Source organism: Protopterus annectens, chromosome 5.part0, assembly GCF_019279795.1.
Source record: "Protopterus annectens isolate FY-2018-M chromosome 5.part0, PAN1.0, whole genome shotgun sequence".
NCBI lineage: Eukaryota > Metazoa > Chordata > Ceratodontiformes > Protopteridae > Protopterus > Protopterus annectens.
Genome location: NC_056735.1, coordinates 353,400,161 through 353,422,691, shown reverse-complemented (window position 1 = coordinate 353,422,691; position 22,531 = coordinate 353,400,161). Strand labels below are relative to the sequence as shown.

General features: G+C 40.9%; 1 long non-coding RNA gene across 1 annotated transcript in view; it reads left to right on the top strand.

The window, feature by feature from the left end:
- Positions 1 to 20,201, top strand: part of LOC122802627 — a 58,447-nt gene extending 38,246 nt beyond the window's left edge. Inside the window, exons 2-3 of the long non-coding RNA XR_006364967.1 lie at positions 12,692 to 12,739; positions 18,518 to 20,201. This is a non-coding gene — a long non-coding RNA (uncharacterized LOC122802627). The remainder of the gene's footprint in view (positions 1 to 12,691; positions 12,740 to 18,517) is intronic.
- The last annotated feature ends 2,330 nt before the right edge of the window (positions 20,202 to 22,531 follow it).

Genomic DNA, 22,531 nt, shown 5'->3' with positions numbered 1-22,531 from the left:
TACGTCATATAGAAATATTTCATTATTAAATGACTATAAGATATTTATGACAACATTAACTAACAGAATGAAAATACTACTGTCCAAAACAATAAATAATGATCAAATTGGATTTATATATCATAGACACATACGACAATATTAAAATGATAATTTCTCTTGTAGATTACATTAATAAAGAAAATAAACACTCATAATTGGCTTAGATATACAGAATGCCTTTGATTCCCTAAATTGGGACTATTTATTCAAAATTCTGGTGTTATTTGAATTTCCTTTGTCCATCTACTAAAGAATATATATACAAATAATTTGGTGTATGTTAAGCTAGGTCATTTCACCTCTGAATCCATACATATAACAAAGGGTACTAAACAAGGATGTCCCATGTCACCGATTCTGTTTGCTTTGGCTATTGAAATATTGGCAGATTCAATAAGTAACAATACAAAAACCAAAGGAGTAGATGTTTATGAACAATACACTTCTAAAGTAATGCTCTTTGCTGATGACGTATTATTATTATCCAATACAAAAGAGACGTTAGAAGAATTCGATATTTTAATTGACACATGTTACAGGACTTCAGGATTCCATTTCAGTAAATCAAAATTTTTATTTTTAAATAAAAAAAATGCAGACTAAGGGGAATCACATTATAGGGAAACAAGAATCTACCTTAAAATATCTAGGAATTGAGTTCTGCAAGGATAATAATGAATTAGTCTAAAAAAAACTACAATAATATCAATACAATTAAAATCTCTGGAAAAGTGGAACAAAATAATATTAATATTTGAAGATAGACTACAGTTAATAAAAATGGTTTTACTATCCAAGATTCTATATATATAGCTTTGGCAATACAACTGCTACAAGAAGGAATGCTCATGCCTAATAAAATTTTTATGGTTTCCCAAAAGAAACGGAATAGCTTTAATACATCACATCAGACCGTGGAAACAGGGAGGATTAAACTTTCCTGAAATAGAAACATATATAAAAGCATCAATATCTAAAACAGTCTCAGATTGGATAAGTCCAAATTATTCTGCAAATTGGAAATAATTACTAACTGTAATATCAATAAATGAATTTGAGTTATAAAAAAAAAAAATTCAAGTAACAGATAAAATTTGCCACAGCACAAGTTATGTATTGTTATGCAATATAACATAACTAAGCCCGCTAAAACTCATGATTATTACATTGACTTATTTAGGAAAATTATAAATGCAAATATAGATTTAAAAATCTGGTTTGATCTTTTAGCACTATTCATAGTTACAAAGAGCTATCCACATAAAATATATAGAGAAATAATTAATTCCCGGCAACAGAAGGGATTTGTTTGTTGGTTTCACTGTATCAAAGAACTAAACGTTCTGGATATGCAAACAATAGAAACAACATACAAAATTCCACAACAAGACTGGCTAACTATGCAAAGCATTCTGACGTATTCGCAAGATTTATGCAGAATAATTAGTAATTCTTCATTTAAAGAAATACCTAAACTTATGAAATACCTATATGAAATCATATATAATGATTATGACATGGGATATAGTATTTTGAAATTTTACAAGATATGGATAAATTATAAAACAGGGACTTCCACGGTGGTGCAGCGGTAGCGTTGTTGCCTTACAGCAAGAGGTTCTCCAGTTCGAGTCTTGGCTGGAGTGCGGGGAGTGCCTTCTGTGTGGAGTCTGCATGTCCTCCCCGCGGTTGGATGGGCATTCGAAAGACATGCGTAAATGGATGTGCCTTCGTTGAAGGTTGGACGTCGAGCTGACACCTCGGTGTTCGTCAAAATCTACTGCTAATCATTAGCGGACTGGAGTTCCGCTGTGGCGACCCCTCACCGGGAAAAGCCGAAAGACAACAACAACATTGATAAATTATAAAACAACACCCAAATCCTCATATTGGAATTATATAACAAAAGGACACTCGTCGTGATCTTGTTTGCTGTAGCGCAGAAGTTAGTAGTTTATTGGCCATTTTGGGCTAATTTCTATCTCTTTCATTTCCCCGCTATAAAAACTGCATTTACGAGGTTTTGCTCACCGGGCAGTGCCAGTTAGCTAGGGTTAAACTATTCCCGGCTCCAGAAAGTCTACTCTTCAATTTTTCCCTTGGAACTAGACAAACTTTCAACTTAAGCACTCAAAGCATTAATTTCACAGCCCAGCACTTGCTCAAAACCCATAGCAAGCACTAATTAAACCTAGCACTAGACCCCCTATACTGTCCAGAAGGACAAGGCTCTCTATTCGTCACTACCAGCTAAGTAAAACAGCTCACTTTACCTATTCAGGCATGTCCAAACGGCAGTTTCAGGTGTACTCCAGTCCAGCGGGAGAATCTGGGCATTTTGAGGCAATGTGACAACTGCCTCATGTACACAGACAACCCTCTCCTCCTACCACCAAACACTAATATATGTGAGAGATGCAATTATATAGCCAAACGGGAGGCAAAGCTGTCTCATCCCAAGACTGGAACTGACAGTCAAGAGGAGAAGGAAAATACTTGTAACACACCACCAGTCTCACATAGACCTATTAAACCAACACCGGCAAATTATACACACAAATACACGAAAACATACTTGGAGGCTCTAAATACAAATTTGCAAAAGCAACAGAAACCTCCAAAGCAGTCACCCAAGCAACCTCCACACCCCATCACAAACCATGAAACACATTTCACATAATCAGTGTGCCACACAATCACAGCCCTTAAGGCAAAATAACATACCCAACACACTAGTAATAGGCGATGTCCCACTAACTAGGTTGGACAAGGAGAAGGTTACAGTTAGCTGCCTATCGGAAGCCTGGATCCGCCACATAACAAAAGCACTCAGCTCACTCCAGAACAAGTACAAATACGACTCTGTCATTGTCCATATTGGTGTGAATGATGTGAGACGTACCTCCCTGGATTGCATGAAAAGGGACATGGAAGAGCTCTCTGATCACATAGCCCAGGCTGGTATGACCTTGACCCTGAGTAGCATCCTGCCCTCACCAAGAATGATGCCACAGTATAAAGAAAAAATGATTAATTTCAACAATTGGCTAAGTTTCTGGTGCCATTTGAAGGGGATCCAGTATCTGTCCACCTGGGATGACATGCTCGATAAGCCATGTTGCTTCGCAAGAGATGGCTTGCACCTGTCACCCTTAGGCTTTCGAATACTTGCCAAGGCTTTTGCCACCCCCATAGTGCCTTTTTTAGGCAAGGCTCAAAAGACAAACCCACCACCGTAAATAGCACAAGTAATCAAAAACTGAGGGTAATGCTACTCAACGCCAGAAGTCTAAACCTCAAAATGCATGCACTCGAGGCACTCCACAGTATGGAGAACATCAATATCTGTGCAGTAACAGAAACCTGGTTTAAGGCAACAGAGAGCACCCCAGCACTGCCAGGCTATAACTCGTACCATACTTTTCGGCCACAGAACCCAGACTGAAACACAAAAGATGGGGGTGTATCCATATTCATCAAGGATACCCACACCACCAGGTTAATGGCACAGCACAATGCCTCAGAGATCATCTATGTGCAACTAACAATAGGCAAAACTGCAATTCAATTTGTAGCTTGCTACAGATCGCCCACCATGACCCAGGACCCCCATTCCACATTTCTGGAGACACTGGAAAATATGAAGGTCCTACCAAACACCCTAATATTGGGTGATTTCAATTACCCAAACATTAACTGGGAGAACTATTCAAGTACTAACTCCCTTGCCCAACGCTTCCTAGAATTTATAAACTCAAATGCCCTGGATCAACTGGTCAACACCCCCACTAGAGGTGACAGCATATTGGACCTGGTCATCACCAACATGAGTGTCCGATGTTCTACACTGGAGGTCAAACCCTCGCTGGTTAGATCAGACCATAGACTAATCACTCTGGATATCCACATTCCACCCCCACCCCCAATCAAGGAAATCACCATGAAAACCCTTTCAAAAGCAAACTTTACGTTACTTAAGACCGAGGTGGAAAGGTTAACAGCCCCCATGCTAAAGGACAACGCTGTCTAAGCTGCTGAATCCCTTACAAAGGCACTGTATGAACACCTGCAAGAATGCATGGATCATTATATCCTAAGCAAAACCAAGCCTCACTCCTCCAAGAAAAGGAAACCAGTCTGGTGGACCCCTGCCATAAACAAGCTATACAATAGAAGGAGGAAACTAGTGCAGAAAATAGTAAAATCCCAAGAAGGAAAGACATCCCTGATCAGTATCAGCAAGAAACTGTGACCCCTCATAAGATCTTCCAAGGCTAGCTTCGAAAGAAAAATTGGCAAGGACTCCAAAGATAATGACAAAGCGTTCTTTAGCTATGTCAAGAACCTAAGTGGAAACTCCCAGATCTGCTCTGAGTTAGTGCAGAATGGCACAAAATACACTGAATCGATTGATATTGCCAACATTCTGGCAGATAGGTTTAGTGCAAACTTCACCCCTTAATGGGCCCATAACCATACCAGAAGAATGTAGAGCCCCAGCAATCACTGACACATAAGGTTAAAACAGCCCTATCCTAAGCCAAAAATACAGCCTCAATGGGACCAGACGGTGCCCCAGGCTATGTCTTACACGAGCTCCAAAATGAACTAACCCCTCACCTAAACACACTGTTCAAACTCAGCCTCTCTACAGGCTACATACCCATAGAGTGGCGCACAGCAACAGTTATCCTGCTCCACAAAGATGGAGCCACAATGGACACCGGGAACTATCGCCCTATAAGCCTGACTAGCCTGGTCTGCAAGGCTATGGAGTGCATCATCATGGAATTCATTAACAGAGACATTGGGAACCTTCAAACATTGGACCCTACCCAGTTTGGCTTCATTAAGGGCAGATCATGCCTCCTAAACCTGGTGGACTTCTTTGAGACAGTTACCAAGGCTTTAGATGAGGGAAAGGAGGTCCACACAGCCTACCGAGACCTCGCGAAGGCTTTCAACCCCATTCCCCATTCTGGTATTATAGACAAGCTCACCAGCCTGAAAATAAACCCATACATCATGAGATGGGTTGCCAGTTGGCTCATGGATAGAACCCACACGGTGAGAGTTGCAGGCTCTAGGTCCAACTGTAAACCAGTTACAAGTGACATCCCCCAGGGCTCAGTCCAGGGACCCCTACTGATGTTCTTCGTGTTTCACCGTTGCAGTCATCACATTTGGGTTATCTGCTTGCAGTAGCCCTCAGTCGGCCTGATTAACAAAGTCTTGGGTCCTGTGTCGGTTGCTGTCTCATCTTCCATGATGTCAGGTAGTCAGGGGTATAAAGCATGCAGCCGACGCCATTTTATCAGTCTTTCTTGATGTGCAGTGCCCGAAGCAGTTCGCAAGTGCCGGTCTGCCGACTCCTGAAATTTTCGTTTTCGAGTTTCAGAACTGAAGTCTTTAACTAAAGCTAAGTAAACTGGGGAAACTTTTTCTTGCTCTTAACCGATGTCAGTAAAAGTCAATAACTGTATGTTTTGTGGAAAGCAAATACCTCATAAAGATTTTCATTCATACTGTATTCCTTGCCTAGGCTCTGACTACGACGTACCTCGCTGTCGGTTTTGTGCCTTATTTAAACAACGAACTGTTCATCGTCGGTATATTTACACTTCTAAATATTTTGGTACTCGGTTCAGTTATCCAGATATGGCTTCAGTAAGCCACTCGACTACCGACATTCCGAAAAAACAAAAAGATAAAGACAGAGACAGGCCGCCTAGGTCCAAAGCTGCCAACGATGCTTCTAAGCTAGTTGGCAGTTGGCTGGTACTCAGTGAGGTGCTTTTGCAGACCCTGATACCTGCTACTTCAGATTCACAGGCCTCTAGTGAAGACTCATTCGGAGTCCGGTATGCTGCGAGATGCTTCAACTGTGGAACCTGCGGATGTCTCTACTTAGATGGGTCTGGAGCCGCTGTGCAGGCACTGGCTTCTGAGGGAGTATTCAGGCCTACTGACTTGCATATTAAACCAACACCATCTTCTTCTTCAAGGCCTAAAACACGATCCATGCCTAGAAAACTGACACCCAGACCGCATGGTCAGGCCTCTTTGCCTAAAAACAAATGATAATAATGGCTAAAGACCTTATTACTTTAATCAGAGGAAGTCAACCTTCCCCCTTTAAGAGACGTAGGACTGAATTTGGCTATGATTCTTCTGATCAGGATTCTGAAATTTCTATTTCTTCCGATGACCAGGACTTACCCTTATCTGCCTATGAGGATTCTGATGCAGAGGACTCAATTCCCTCTGCTTCCCCTCCAGAGGATTTCTCTTTTAGTGAAACCTTGCATACTCTTAGGGAGCATTTCCGCTGGGAAAGCCAGGATTACTCTGATTTTAAAAAGAGGCTTAGGGATTTCTTACTCCTGCCCCAACACAGGCCTTTAGCTATCCCCTCTGTACTGGACATTGTTGATGATACCTTTACGGAGTCTAGCTTGGCCCCTGACTCCTTACCTCCTGCTCCCAGAAAACCAGATAGATATTACAGGGTTCCTGACTCTCACAAGTTCCTTTTTAAAATTCTACTATGGATCCCGAGACCATTTTACAGGGACCCAAGGGCATAAAGGCTACAACTGCCAAAAATCCTACCCCCTCTGATAGATTCCAGGGCACTGGATAGATGGGGTAAGAAGGTATACACTTCTGCAACCTTGGCCATTAGGGTCCTAAATTGCCAGTTTCATATGTTAAAAGTATCAGCAGCACATTATTGGATTGCTTATACAGAAAATTATATTGATTCCTGACTGTGCTGAAAATAAGGATTTACAGGATTTAATGCATTCTGCTGAACAAGTTAGAAAACATACTTTGCAATCTGGTTTTGATTCACTAGAGGCATCTTGCAGGGCTGCTGTTACTGGGTCTGTACTTAGAAGGCATGACTGGCTTAAGGAGCAATCTTTGCCAGATCATGTTAAAGCTAAACAGTTGGATGCTCCCTTAAACCAGGACCACCTGTTTGGCAACAAAGCAGAAGAAGTACTTAAAAAGATGGAGGAAAAGGCTAAATCTTTGCAAACTGTTAAAGATTTCCTGCAAGTGCAGCCTCCAAGATTTAGTAGGCATTGGCCCTCTAAGAATTGGTCCGTTCCTGCCTCTTCCAGGCCTTCTCAGTCCAAACCCAGACCCAGCAGAACACTCAGGCTTCAGTCCCAAGGTACGCACAGGACTAAGCAGTGGGGGGGCTCCCACGTCCAAAGCAGGGAGTAGTAAGACCCCCCTCCCTTATGGTAAACTGTCTCAATAATTTAACTTTAAAACTTCCAATCCCTTCTCAACTGACTGCTCATTTAGTAGGAAAGATTGCTCTGCAGGCAAAAAACTGGGAACTCATTGCCTAAGACAAATGGGTTTTATATATAGTTTCCCAGGGATACAGATTTCACTTCCGCACTTTACCAACCCCAAAACGGTTGGTCAGATATACCCCTAAATCAGTGGGCAGAGGCTCAAAAGCAAGTTCTCTCTCTCTTAAATATAAGGGCTATTCAAACAGTCCCAGAAGAGGAAAGGGGACAAGGTTTCTACTCAACACTTTTTCTGGTGCCCAGAAAAGACAACTCCTGGTAACCTATCCTGAATCTCTCAATCCTAAACACTTTTTTGGTGATCCCAAAATTCAAGATGCTAACTCTTCACCAGTTGCTTCCTATGCTAGGCAAGGATGACTGGTTGACAACACTGGATTTAAAGGAAGCCTACCTGCACATCCCAATAGGAAATCTTGCAGAAGATACCTACACTTCAAAGCAGGCTTCATGCATTATCAGTTCTCTGCACTGCCCTTTGGCTTATTTACTGCACCCAGCGTATTCACAAAGTGCCTAGCTCAAGTCATTGCTTTTTGCAGGCAAATAAATATTCAAATATACCCATACCTGGACGATTGTCTAATTCAGGCAGAAAGCCAGGGCATACTATTGAATCATCTGGCGTTTGTACAAAAAGTGCTAACTTCTTTGGGATACACCATAAACGAAAATAAATTACATCTGGTACCCTGGCAACAAATTGTATTCCTGGGAGCAAGCTTGAACACAACTTCTCAGATGGCTTCCCTCACACCAGAGAAACAAGTTCATTTCACAGCTTACTTCAAACTTATGGCCACAAAGACCCTGCTATCTGCAAGACAAATACTGCAAGCCTTGGGGTTCATGGCCTCCTGCATTCTTCTAATTCCATATGCAAAACTGCATATGAGGAAACTACAATGGTATCTAAAAAGCCTACGGTGTCAACATTCTCAGGATCTAGAATCAATGATTCCTATCATACCTTGTCTACAGATAGAGTTCCTTTGGTGGGCAGAGGCCTGCCACCACAACAAGGGACTGCCATTCACTCTACCCCATGCCGCCCAAACCCTAACAACAGATGCATCAGACTATGCATGGGGGGCTCACTGGGCAGGGAAGTGCGTTCAGGGCAAATGGAACCCAAGTCAAATGCACCTGCATATCAGTCAAAAAGAAATGTTATATGTACAGAATGCTCTGACAGCCTTCAAGGACCACATTCTTCCAGGACAATTATTGGTAAAGACGGACAACACCACTGTTATGTGGTACATAAGCAAGCAGGGGGGAACCCACTTATACCCTCTCTGCAGGCGAGCTGTGGCTCTGTGGAAGACAGCCTTGAGCTACCAAGTGCACATACAATCTCAATTCCTGCCAGGAAAGCTAAATACACTGGCAGATGACCTAAGCAATAAATCTCATGGACCCCATGTGAGTGGAAAGTGCACCTACAGACTCAATTCCTGCCAAGAAAGTTAAATACACTGGCAGATGACCTAAACAGAAATCTCATGGACCCACACGAGTGGAAACTGGAACCAAAGATAATCAACATGTTGAGAAACAAATGGGGGAGCCCAGAGATAGATCTATTTGCCTCCCCCCAGAACTATCAATTGGACAAATTCTGCACAAGGACTCCCCACAGACAAGCTTAGAAAGTGGATGCAGGGCATTCACCTGGAAAAACTATCAGTTTATGCCTTTCCCCCTTTGTCTCTCCCCTTCAAGGTACTACTAAAGATCAAACAGGACAAACCAAGGACAATACTGATTGCACCAGACTGGCCACACCAAAACTGGTACCCCCTCTTGCACAGTGTGTCACTGCTGGCACCATGGCACCTGTCTCAGACCCCTGTTCTGCTGTCTCAGCAGGAAGGCCAGATTCTGCACCCACAGCTTCAAACCCTGAACTTGGCAGTCTGGCTAATTACCTGATCTCACCATTCCCATCCCTCAGTAAGCAAGTGATGGATGTCATTCTGGAGGCAAGGAGGCCTATTACTAGAAAATCCTATGCTGAAAAATGGAAAAGATTCTGTTCCTGGAGCCAAACTCATGGGATGGGCACAGCAGCGCCCAATTTACCTCAGATTCTTCAATACTTAACTAAAATGCTTCAAAAGGGCCTTTCCTTTTCCTTCATCAAAATTCATGCCTCAGCCTTTTCAGCTCATTACAATACAGAACCACCCCTCTTCTGAAGCAATTCCGCAGAGGGGCCAAAAACTTAAGACCACCCAGGAGAGCCCCTACTCCAGCCTGGGACCTTAACTTTGTATTGGAAAAGCTCACTCTACCCAGTGACAAGTGCAGAGTTGAAACTCCTTTCTTGGAAAACAGCAAGAATGGTGTCTGTGGAGCCTTTCATTATCTTTCATGTGGATAGGGTGTCCCTCAGGATCAATCCCTCCTTCATGCCCAGTGTGGTATCCAGTGTGGCCCTTAATCAGTCCATTCATTTGCCAACTTTTTTTTCTAATTCACAGAACAAAGGGGAACGAATACTGCACCCCTTGGAGGTGCATAGACATCTTAGATTTTACTTGGGCAGGACTAAACCTCTCAGGAAATCTGAACAGCTGCTGGTTGCATTTGCTTTAGGGCAGAGGGGAAAGCTATGTCAAAGCAAACCATTTATAAGTGGATTGCCCATTGCATTCATTTCTGCTATAAGCACCATGGAAAACCTACCCCACAGGGGATAAGACCACATTTAGCCAGGGCTGCATCTACCTCTACAGCCATTTTCAGAGGTGTCCCTACCAGAGACATCCTAGAAGCTACTACCTTGAGTTCTGTACATACCTTCACCAAGCATTACCACTTACCAATTTTTTTCTAAATCCAGAGCTGGCTTTGCCACTACAGTCCTGCAGGGCCTTATAGCTGGTCCTTATGCTATCTAATTCCCTCTTCCCATCCTTAGCTTTGGGAATCTACCCAAATGTGATGACTGCAACAGTGAAACACGAAGAACATAGTACAGTTCTGTACACTTACCATAAACGTAGATGTTCAAGTGTATTCACTGTTGCAGTCCTGGTTACCCTCCCTCCAGCCCCCTGACTTCTATTGTCTATATCTCTTTTCTTGTTTACCATGCTTAAAGCTTTTTGGTGTATTTGCTTTTTGTTGGAGGTGTAACCTTGTAAATAATTGCTTCCCATTATGGGGGCACCTGACATCTGGGGCAAGAAAAACTGATAAAATGGTGTCGGCTGCATGCTTTATACCCCTGACTACCTGACGTCATGGAAGATAAGACAGCAACCGACACAGGACCCAAGACTTTGTTAATCAGGCCGACTGAGAGCTACTGCAAGCCGATAACCCAATTGTGATGACTGCAACAATGAATACAATCAAACATCTACATTTATGGTAAGTGTACACAGCAGTACTGTCGGTATATATTTCTCAGAGGTACAGGCAAGCACAGGAGGACTATGGCTGACCAAGTTCGCAGACGACTGCAAACTGGGGGCCATAGCTGACTCTCTAGCTGATGCAGACATCCTCCAGAAGGGTCTCAATGAGACGGATACCTGGTGTCAAAATCATGGACTCAAGCTAAATGCCAAAAAGTGCATAGTCATCCCCTTTGGAAAAAACAAAGTACCCGCGAACTACCACATACGTGGTAGTCCCCTAAATACAGAAAATGTAATAAGGGATCTGGGGACCCAAGTAAATAGTAATCTCTCCTCTGATAGTCATATTGCCAAGGTGGTTAGAAAATCCTTCTATGTGGCCCACCTAATCACAAAAGGGTTCGCATCTAGAACAAAAGAGGTTATTGTGCCCTTCTACTCATCACTCATCAGACCCATCATAGAGTACAACGCCCCATTTGGGATGTACCTTACAAGACACCTGCAACAGCTGGAAAGACCACAGAAGTACCTCACCAAGAGGATTACTGGCCTCAAATAGATGCCCTGTGTAGCCCGACTGAAGAAACTCCAGCTGTACTCAGTTGCATACCACTTACTCAGAGGTGATCTCTGCCTGACATACAAGGCCATGTCCAACCCAAAATTGATGGACATGCTCCACCTAAAAAAAAAAAAAAAAAACAAATCCCCAAGAGCCACATGCTCTAGGGATCTAAACCTCACCACAACGATAAATAGAACGTGCTGGGGGGATAGATTCCTGTTCCAGAGACTCCCCTTGCTTTGGAACAGGATTCCAATCTACATTAGGCAGAGCCCCTCACTGACACTCTTAAAGAGAAACCTTGACGAGTGGATGGGAAACAGAACATTTACTCCGGGGATCACTGCAGTGGCTCTGCTGGACAGTGGCACAGGGAACTAATGGCTCTGCTGGACCGAGGCACAGGGATCTAATCTAAGGGAGTGGCGAAAGCCAACACATTCTGGCTAGGCTTATAGATGTCCTCGGGCAGATAGCCTAGTACTTACCTATGAACCTATTACAGCTAACTGAAGAAATTAAATCAAATATTTTATTATCAATAAAACATACATCCTTTACACAATACTGAAAAGTTTTTAATTGGAAATGCTTGCACAGAGCATTCGTAACTGCAGATAGAATTACAAAAATTACTTCTTCCACAAGGAGAATATGTTGGAGGTGTGAGCAAATACACAATGCAGATTGGAATCACATGTTTTTGACTGTGTTAAAATTAAGCCATTTTGGAATGGTATTAAAAACTTTTTACAAGTTTTATTTAATGAATCGTTTACCTTATCTAAAGCTCTAGTATTATTAAATGTGTACGAAGATCCTCATTTGAATTAGTCAAATATGTATCTAGTTTGGACAATACTTGCAATCTCAAGGAAGTGTATAACAAGAAGATGGAATACAAACACAATACCAACTTTGGAAGACTTCTACAACCTACTGAAAACAACAGCATTATTGGAAATTAAATTTAAAGCATTAAGGATTCATCCTAAGCCATTTATTAGCAATCCATGAAAAAAATCTTATCATTAATTGACACTTTACAATAACTGAACAGATACAGTCTGATAACTGGATTGTTATACCTATAAAGTAATTGTATATATTGAGCTCTGTTATAGTGTCAGACTGATGTAAATAGTGTGCATAGTTATTTAAGATGTTATATACAAATGCTATGGAATTTATTCAACTGTATTTGAAAAATTAAAACATTTTGAGAAAAAAACGAATTCAGACATTGTTATGGAAGTGTAACTTACACAACAGTACTTTTCTTAGTATAATTTCCTTGACAGTTTGTAATGCACAGAAACATGTTTCATTATGTGTTATCCCTGACTGTAGCTGCTTTTTGTTCTCTGTCCCTTTAGCTGGAGTACTGCATGGAGAGAAGGAACAATAGGAGATGCAGAGTAAAGGTAGGTAAGGCATTCCACATTTCATTGCAGTGCCTATTGTACTTGAATGAGGGATGAAATGTTAACTTTTTAAATTATTTACATATATATGTATGAATTTGTTTTACAGGTAGGCCTATTTTAGCCACACCCTAGTTACAGTTAAACAGATACATTCAAGCATATGCCATATGTGTAGTAATAAACATCAAATAAGGCCTAAAAGACAAAAGGTATATTTTTGTAGTAAATATTGTATTATATATTTTTTATTCCATACCTTTCCATCATAAATCATTAGTACAAAGCTTGAGAAATTGTCATAATGGTTAGTATATTGCCTAATGGTTTATTAAAATGATGTTACATGCTGTTAATACTAACAATGCTTTGTTTATAACTAACCTCAACTAATTGCTGTACCTCAGTTACCACAGCACGTCAAGGTAGGCCAGGTCCACCTGATCCCCCTACCTTGCCTCAACTAGCCATGGCACTGGGTCCCCTCTGCTGCCTCTGCACTACCTACGGCATCTAGTAGTACCGCCCTACAGGACAGGGCCCAGCCCCCTGTGGGAGTGGTAGTGGGAGGGGTGTTGTCACCCAGGATGTGCTGCCGGTCTTTGTGGACAGGGTAGTCTACCATGGGTTTGACTACCACCTGCGCTGGTTTGAGGGCATGCTGGCTGACCTGGTGGGGCAGCCTTGCCCCAGTGCCCAGCCTCCAGCACTGCCAGTTTGAGGGCTTGCTGGCTGACTTGGTGGGGGAGCCTCACCCCTGTGTCCAACCTCCAGCACTGCCACCCTGTGGGCAGTGAAGGAGCAGTGCTGACAGTCCCATGCGTGGGGATGTGAGTCATATTGCTGCTGTCTGGAGGCACATGGGACTTAGATTCTACAAAACCCTCCCTTTCCAAGGTGTTCACCCCTTCATGTGTCACACACTGCCTTGTCTTGTTTGTCTTGTCTGTTTGCAAATGCATCTTCACCTACCCAACTTACCTCCCCCACACATACCTACGTCCCTTTCTCAACATTCCACTCTCAGTTTAAAAATGGGCACCTGTCTCCCAAAAAATTGTCCCATACATAGCTCTCCATTTCACACACATGACCACTGGCCACATGTAATTTGGTCCAATTGGTTTCACAATGCAGTTATGTTGTCCTTACCGCTCTCTCTGGGGTGGAGAGTTCAAAGTTCTGTACAAATTCTGTCAAAGTGCACAGTTGTTGCTGTACAAGAAATGGATAGCTATGGTTCTTTCTTACACCCTTCCTGCACATCCCTCCCTGACTTTTACTGTTTTTACCCTGCTTGCCCCCATTTCACCATTTTCCTATCTCCCCTTTTTTCTTTATATTGTTTTAGAGCTGTGCTGCATGACGCACCATGTCAAGCAGCTTTGCTAAGGTCAGCTAAATAGAGCTATAATGACTGTGTTTATAACATTTTAAGACACCTCAAACCCGAGCCCATCACACCTGCAGCACACTGCGTTAACCCGCCACGCAACTCTTAATTAAAACAGGTGGTTTAAACAAAACATAGTAATTGCCAATTGCAGTCATTAGGCGTGTTTCAGCGGAGCTGTGCACTGCACTACACAAACTGGAATAAAATGTAATGGAAGAAATGGGATGGTACCTTGGACTCTGGTGCAGTAGTACACCACTAAACAGCAAAAGACACGCTAATTGATGTGAGACCTGTGATAGCAGATAAATGTTCCCTTTTATCAGCAACTTGCTGAAGGCATCAATAGTAAAGTACTTGTTCAACTGGGACCCTGGTGCAGAAATACATCTGCATCCATCAGTATGTGCATGCATATGGAAGATGTTTGTCACAGCCTGTATGTGTGCACATATATCTTACAAGTACACTTGCTGTAGCAATGACTCAGTAGCTCAGTCTGTTAAATACCTTACATGCAGTACATTTTGCGACACACAGTCCTGGGTTCAAATCCAGTGTTGTGCTACACTTCAATTACATTATTGTGAAGACGGCAATTAATGAATGACTCGTGCACTCTTTAACCACACAAAGCATTGCAAATTAAATAACTGCTTTTCGGTACTGAAAGTCAGATGCCTGCAGGTAGGGACACACTTCACATATCCGTATAGCAAACTGTATGTCCTCTAGTACTGTTATTGATGCAGTTGCTTGATGCACTTACTTTAAACACATGCCTTAATTGGAGTGTAAAGGGTACCATCACTCTGGCTCTGCCTCTATAATATGGTTGACAATGCTGACACAGCTACACCAACAGCTTGTTGTCCTCCATAGTGTTCACACCATCTGCCTGTGTCTATAACCTGCAGCTGCAGCCTGTGGTACACACAGCTCTATGTAAAGGTGTCTGCTACAGACCTACCCTCTGTGACAATGTAGTCTCCTCATCCCAGTAATGTCCAACTCAACATTTAAGAAAGGGGCCCTGATCTATGGTTGCATGCCATTGGCCGATGATAGTGCAGTTCAGCTGTTTTGATTGCAATTAGCATTTCAGATCCACAGATTGGTTTAGAGGTAATCACTTGCTGATGAGAAACATGTGAAAAATGCAAGCAGCTGGCTGTAAGGAGCCATTCTGTATGAGACTTTCCTCACACAGAGAGCGTCTTTGCGAAACATTACTAGAAGCACATTTCAACAGAGGAGTACTGCACTCCACCAGGTATGTAGCTGCACTGGGTGTATAACAGGATGCAGATGGGAGGATAAAGGTATGGGGGATAGGGATTACAGCATTATGCCTGTCTTAGACCTGTGGTAATGACATGTCATTGATGTCCTGCTTTCTTACACTTACAGGGGACATACAATACATCAAGGGTGCATTCTCTTTTGTCATTGTGACACACTGATTTTGTTGGACTGTCCCTTTATAGTGGTTGTAATAACACACTGCTGTTTGTCTGGTACTGGTCTTATGACATATTATTGTGTGGTTGTCCTTAGGAGAGACACTACAGTAGACTGGAGTGTTGGGTGTATGATCATACAGCATTATCTTTCATGGCACACAGGGAAATACCTCAGTATTGCTACTATCTCAGTTGTATCCACACACACAGTATGTTTAAACACTGTGGGGTATGACATGTGAGCAAGCAGTGGATAGTGCCAGCCATTTGTCCTTGCTATCTCTACATAGTGGACGTCCATGTATCTGGTCCTGTAATGTGTTCCCCTTTTGTCTTTCAGGAGTAATGTACCATACAGTGGATATAAAAAGTGTCCACATCCTTGTTAAAATGCCAGTTTCTGGTGATATAAAAAAATGAGACCACAATAAATCATTTCAAAAACTTTTCTTATCTTTAATGTGACCTATAACCTGTACAATTCAATTGAAAAACAAACCAGTCTTTTAGGGGGAAAAATATAAAAAAATAAACGTACAATACACTGGTTGTATAAGTGTACACACCCTTAAACTAATACTTTGTTGTGTGTGCACACCCTTAAACTAATACTTTGTTGAAGCACCTTTTGATTTAATTACAACATTCAGTCTTCTTGGGTAGGAGTCTGTTAGCGTGGCACATCTTGACTTGGCAATATTTGCCCACTGTTCCTTGTAGAAGTGCTCTAAACATATCAGATTGTGAGGACATCTCTTGTGCACAGCTCTCTTCAGGTCACCCTACAGATTTTCTATTGGATTTAGGTCTGGGATCTGGCTGGGCCATTCTAAAACTTTAATTTTCTTCTGGTGAAGCCATTCTTTGTTGATTTGGATGTATGCATGGGGTCATTGTCATGTTTGAAAGGTGAAATTCCTCCTCATCTTCAGTTTGCTAGCAGACGCCTGAAGGTTTTGGGCCAAAAGTGACTGGTATTTGGAACTGTTCATAATTCTTTCTACCTTGACTGAAGCCCCAGTTCCAGCTGAAGAAAAGCAATCCCAAAGTATGATATTGCCACCACCATGCTTCACCGTGGGGATGATGTTCCTTTGGTGATGCGAAGTGTTGTTTTTGCGCCAAACATACCTTTTGGAATTGTGGCCAAAAAGTTCAACCTTGGTCTCATCAGACCGTAACACATTTTCCCACATGCTTTTGGGAGACTTGATGGATTGTTTTGCAAATTTTAGCTGGGCCTGGATGTTTTTCTGTGTAAGAAAAGGCTTCCATCTTGCAATCCTACCCACATAGTCCAGACATATGGAGAATATGGGAGATTGTTGTCACATGTAGTACACAACCAATACTTGCCAGAAATTCCTGCAGCTCCTTCAGTGTTGCTGTAGGTCTCTTGGCAGCCTCCTTGACCAGTTTTTGTCTTGTCTTTTCATCAGTTTTGGAGGGACGTCCAGTTCTTTGCAACGTCACTGTTGTCCCATATTTTCTCCACTTTTTGATGACTGCCTTTCACTGTGTTCCATGGTATATCCAATGCTGTAGAAATTTTTTTTGTACCCTTCTCCTGACTGATACCTTTTAACAGTGAGATCCCTTTGATGCTTTGTAAGCTCTCTGCGAACCATGGCTTTTACTGTAGCAGACAACTGAGTAAATGTCAGGAAAATTCTACTAGGACAGCTGAACTTTATTTGGGGTAATCAGAGTCTCTTTAATTGATGGTAGGTGTGTACCCAAGAAGACTGAATGCTGTAATTAAATCAAAAGGCGCTTTAACAAAGTATTAGTTTAAGGGTGTGCACACTTATGCAGCCAGCGTATTGTACGTTTTTTATTTTTTATATTTTTTCCCCTAACAAATTGGTTTGTTTTTCAGTTGAATTGTACAGGTTATAGGTCACATTAAATAGGTTCATAGGTTCATAGGTTCATACTAAGCTAACTGCCCTTTTAAGCCATTTTAAGCCTAGCCAATTATCCCTTGTGAGACTCAAACCATGCACCTTGTGTTTGTAAGGCAAACACCTTAACCATTAGGCCACCCTTCCAAAGGTGGGAAAAGTTTTGAAATGATTTATTGTGGTCTCATTTTTTATATCACAAAAACCTTGGCATTTTAATAGGGGTGTCTGCACTTTTTATATCCACTGTAGATGCCATGCACCCTTCTCAGATGCACAGAATGAACTAATACTTGAAGGTCTAAAGCAGCAGCATCACATCCTACTATCCAGAGGGAGGCATAACACGGACTGTGGGCAGACCTTGTCTGGGATGTGAATGCCACTGGCCATCAGGGCAGGACATATGAGCAGGTTCGACATCATGCAACTGACATGGTGAATGCTGCACGACTAAGTGCAGCAGATGTAGCCAGGGATTGCGCCAACACTGGTGGAGGTCCTACACTGGAACAACCACTCTTGGCCACTGAGGAATTCCTGGCAAACGCAAAAAACACATCCAAACTGGAAACAAAGCTGAAAAAACAAAAAACACATCAAGGTAGAATAAAAACTCTACTGGTGTTTTCCGGTTCCTCGGCTCAGCAGCCTTTCAAGGAAGTCATTTTTACACCAAAAAACGCAACATATTTAAATGTACATCAATTAGGCTTGATAAGACTCATTCAGTTATGAAAGTGCTAAACAGTAAATGTAAACACATTAACCCTTCACTATCTTGTCCATCTAAATCATAATACATCAATAACATTTGTATATATTAATGAATGAACCATGGTGTATAATAAAACATGCAAAAATGCACATCTTTTGATCATCTTCTGAATATCTTTTTACATCTTGTTAACATCTTTCTGCCACCTTTTTGATGTCTTTTTAATGTGCAGGAGGAGATTTTAGAGTTACAAGATTGTTTGAGTAAATCCGTTCCTGTTTTGTCTTTTAATAACAGGATCAAAGAGATACAAGGCCATGTTAGCAAGGTTGAGGAGGCTATGATTACACGGAAGGAGGGAAAATTAGAATATGATATAAGGGACTATAAAAATGGCACCATTTTCTCATGGCAAAGGAAAACGAGAAGGGGAAGGTCCAGAAGCTTTCGTAATGGCAACAGATCCCACATACTACATGATTCTTCAGCTTCTTCGGCTGAGATAGCATCTAATGGAAAGAAGAATTTTTCATTCGAGGAGGCCATTTTGAATGAAGGCACTGTAGAAGAACAACCATCCTTGGCACAAGTCCAAACAAGGGATCAGAAATGGCAGGGAACGAATGCATTTGGTGGAGGTGGAAACAATAGAAGAAGAAAGAATTAATGACATTTGTATCGATTTGAATGTCAATTCTGTAACTAATAACAATGAGGCTTGCTTTTTATCCAGGTATGTGGCACATGGGGCTGTTCAAAGTGATCGTATGGATTTAAATATTGTGAACCTTTCTGTTTGAATGTAAGCAATGATGTTGAAGCTTTATTATTGAAGGGCACTAAGTTTGTTCCTACATTTTTTCCATCATTAGCTGATGTCATTTTGGAAATAAGTCATTTTTGTAGGAAATTACATTTAAAGGTGTTTTTTTCAAAATTGGGTGCCTAATGACAATGCTAATGAAGAGGTTAATATTGTAAATGAGGGGGACAATTTGAGTATTTGTTCTGATGATTCACTTTTGAATGTGTCTTTATATGTCAATGAGTTTTGTGATGAGTTGACTGATCTTCTGGTGGGGGAAGCAGAGGAGAATGCAAACAGGCATGATGTGTGTTTTTGTACAGGATATGGTAGGTTAACAGTTCCACGGGTCCCTCATTGTAGTGACTTTTTTCCACCGAAATTATCAGCAATTGTGCAGCAATTTGAAAATGCCTTGTATAGAGAGGTAGAATTAGAATACAATAGATTTACAAAAAGATACAGGACATATAATTCAAATAAATGTAAGTGGTTGGTGCTTAACAGCTTGAGAGATGTAAATGATAAAAAATTATGTGTACACTCAAGCCGATAAAGGTGGAAATTGTGTCATTTTACCTATTGCCAAGTACAATAACATGGCTGAAGAATTGTTGAGGGATCAATCTGTATATACTTTGGTGTCGGAAGAACTTGTTTCCACTTTCAGTGGTAAATTATTGGATTTATTGGAAAGGGGCGAAAGCTTGGGTTTTTTTACCCATTCGGATGTCAAGAAACCTTTTGTGAAAAACCCTATGGATGCCTTTTTTTTTAATTATACCCCAAATACACAAGAATTTGCACAATCCGCCGAGTAGGCTAATAGTATCAGGGAAGGGCTCTTTTTTGCAAAATGTGGGCATTTTTTTGGGCCATCAGTTAAAAGCCTACTTGAGCAAGATTACTTCTCATATAAAAAATGGTAAAGAGTTATGTGATTTGGTGAGAGGTATGAAATGGAATACTGGATACTGTTGAGCAACAGTGGATGTGAAGGCCCTTTATACGAGCATTAGAAATGTTTGGGGTTTGGAAGCAGTTGGCAAGATGATGGGGGAGGGTCCACGTACAAGCTTTATATTACAGTTATTGGAGTTTTCTTTGACACATAACTGTTTCAGATTTAACAAGCAGTATTTTCTACAGAAAGAGAGCACTGTGATGGGGCATCATATGCCCCATACTATGCTATAATCTTCATGAATCATTTTGGAAATCTGTTTGTTTATAATACTGAATTTTTCACGTAACGTGATCATCTACAGGAGATATATAGATGATTTATTTTTTATATGTAGGGGTGATCTTTCTGAGTTCCAAGACTTCGTGGACAATCTCAACCAGAAAAATAACCTTGGGTTAGAATTTACTTATAATATAGATAGGGAGAGAGTTCAGTTTCTTGACTTAGGGAAGTTACCTTCGAGTCTTTCACTAAAGAGAGAGCAGTTAATGATTTCTTATCAGCCAACAGCATGCACCCCCCCCCACACACACACACACACACACACACACACACTTACTGGCTGCATTACTCCATGGAGAATACAATCGTATTTCCAATAATACTTGTAAAAAACACACTGTGAGAGAGGAATTTTTGAAAGTGTTCTTGATAAAGCAGAAAGGGCATTTGGGAATTCTGTTCCTTTTAAACATAGTTCAAGTGGCAGTGCATTGCATATGTGTAGGGGTAATTTTGGTTCTGTATTTAATGCAGATAATGATGAAAAATTAATTTTCGTCACTAAATATACCCCGTTTTCTAGAAGTCTGAGGATGGTTGTGGAGTGATTTTGCCTATAATTGTGAATGAACCAACCCTAAAGAATTTCTTTCCCAGGAGAATCAATTTTTCTTATAGTCATTTCTCTAATCTGAAAGAATTGTTAAACACCCAAAGAGTTAAGAAAAATCAGGGATTTAAGGGATGTTATTCATGTGGACATTGTAAAATCTGCAAGAGAGTCCGTAATATAGATGGAACTCTCATAAATGGGAAAAAAAATAAGGCCATGGAGTTATTTAATTGCAGGTCCTGTAGGGTGGTTTATATCATCGGCTGTGGATGCGACCCTATCAGATGGTATGTTGGGCAAACGAAAAGAATGTTAAAAAAATCATATAATGGAGCATTTGGGTGACATCAAACATGGCAGGATGGAAAATCCTGTATCTGAACACTTTCAGACAGTTCATGCTGGTTTTGATTCCAGTTTATTTTTTAGTGTTCTGTCCAAACCATTCAACAGACAGGGTGATGTCTTTTTGACTGAACTATTAAGATTAGAGCCTAAATTTATTATTAATTATGGTACATTATTCCCCAGAGGATTGAATCAAGAATTTTATACCAACATTTGTTAGTAAATGAAGTTGGTTTTGTTTCAGTGTTGTAAGAGGGCTTATTTCAATGTAACGTGATATTTCTCTCTTTTTAAATGTTTCTCCTCTCTCACAAGGGATGTCATTTATGTGCTATTTGGTCACAAAATTTTATATTTTTTTTTATACATTTATGCAATTTAGCAATTAATAAGTGAACGTGTTAATGTTAATAATTTTTTCAAGGTATATTATGTGTGTATATTCTCATGTATCCCCATGCGTCACACAATTTGGATTTATGCATTAAAATACATCAAAAAGATGGCAGAAAGATGTTAACAAGATGTAAAAAGATATTCAGAAGATGATCAAAAGATGTGCATTTTTGCATGTTTTATTATACACCATGGTTCATTCATTAATATATACAAATGTTATTGATGTATTATGATTTAGATGGACAAGATAGCGAAGGGTTAATGTGTTTACATTTACTGTTTAGCACTTTCATAATTGAATGACTCTTATCAAGCCTAATTGATGTACATTTAAATATGTTGTGTTTTTTTGGTGTAAAAATGACTGCCTTGAAAGGCTGTTGAGCCGAGGAACCGAGAAACACCAGTAAAGAGTTTTTATTCTACCTTGATGTGTTTTTCATTTTTTTCAGCTTTGTTTCCAGTTTGGATGTGTTTTTTGCATTTTGGAGTTGGTTGGAGTGTATTTTTCACTTGAAATTCTGGCAAACCTAGGCATACATGACAGCTCCCAGGCATTCATCACACCATATATCGTGGATGTGGGTGCCACAGTGTCCACAGCAGAGAGGCGTGGAGGTGAACTTATTGTGATCACCATTGCAATACTGTAGCAGTCATTGTGTCAGGCTGTACATACTTTTACGTGGGTGTCAGGTCTGTGTGCTTTACAGGGGGTGGGATTTTACCTCTCTTGTACTCATACTCAGAATGTGACCAGTGCATCAAGTAAGACAGCTGCTGTATGTGTGAGATATATGTATGTATTACCTTGTTGTGCTGCAACACATGGTACTGACATTACCTCACCCACAACTTTTTTCATGTCCATCAGGTAGTATCCAAGGCTATGGTCCTGCTTCTGATAAGCTTGATACTGTTTAGTTACAGAGCATTTATATGCTATTAAAGTTAAGG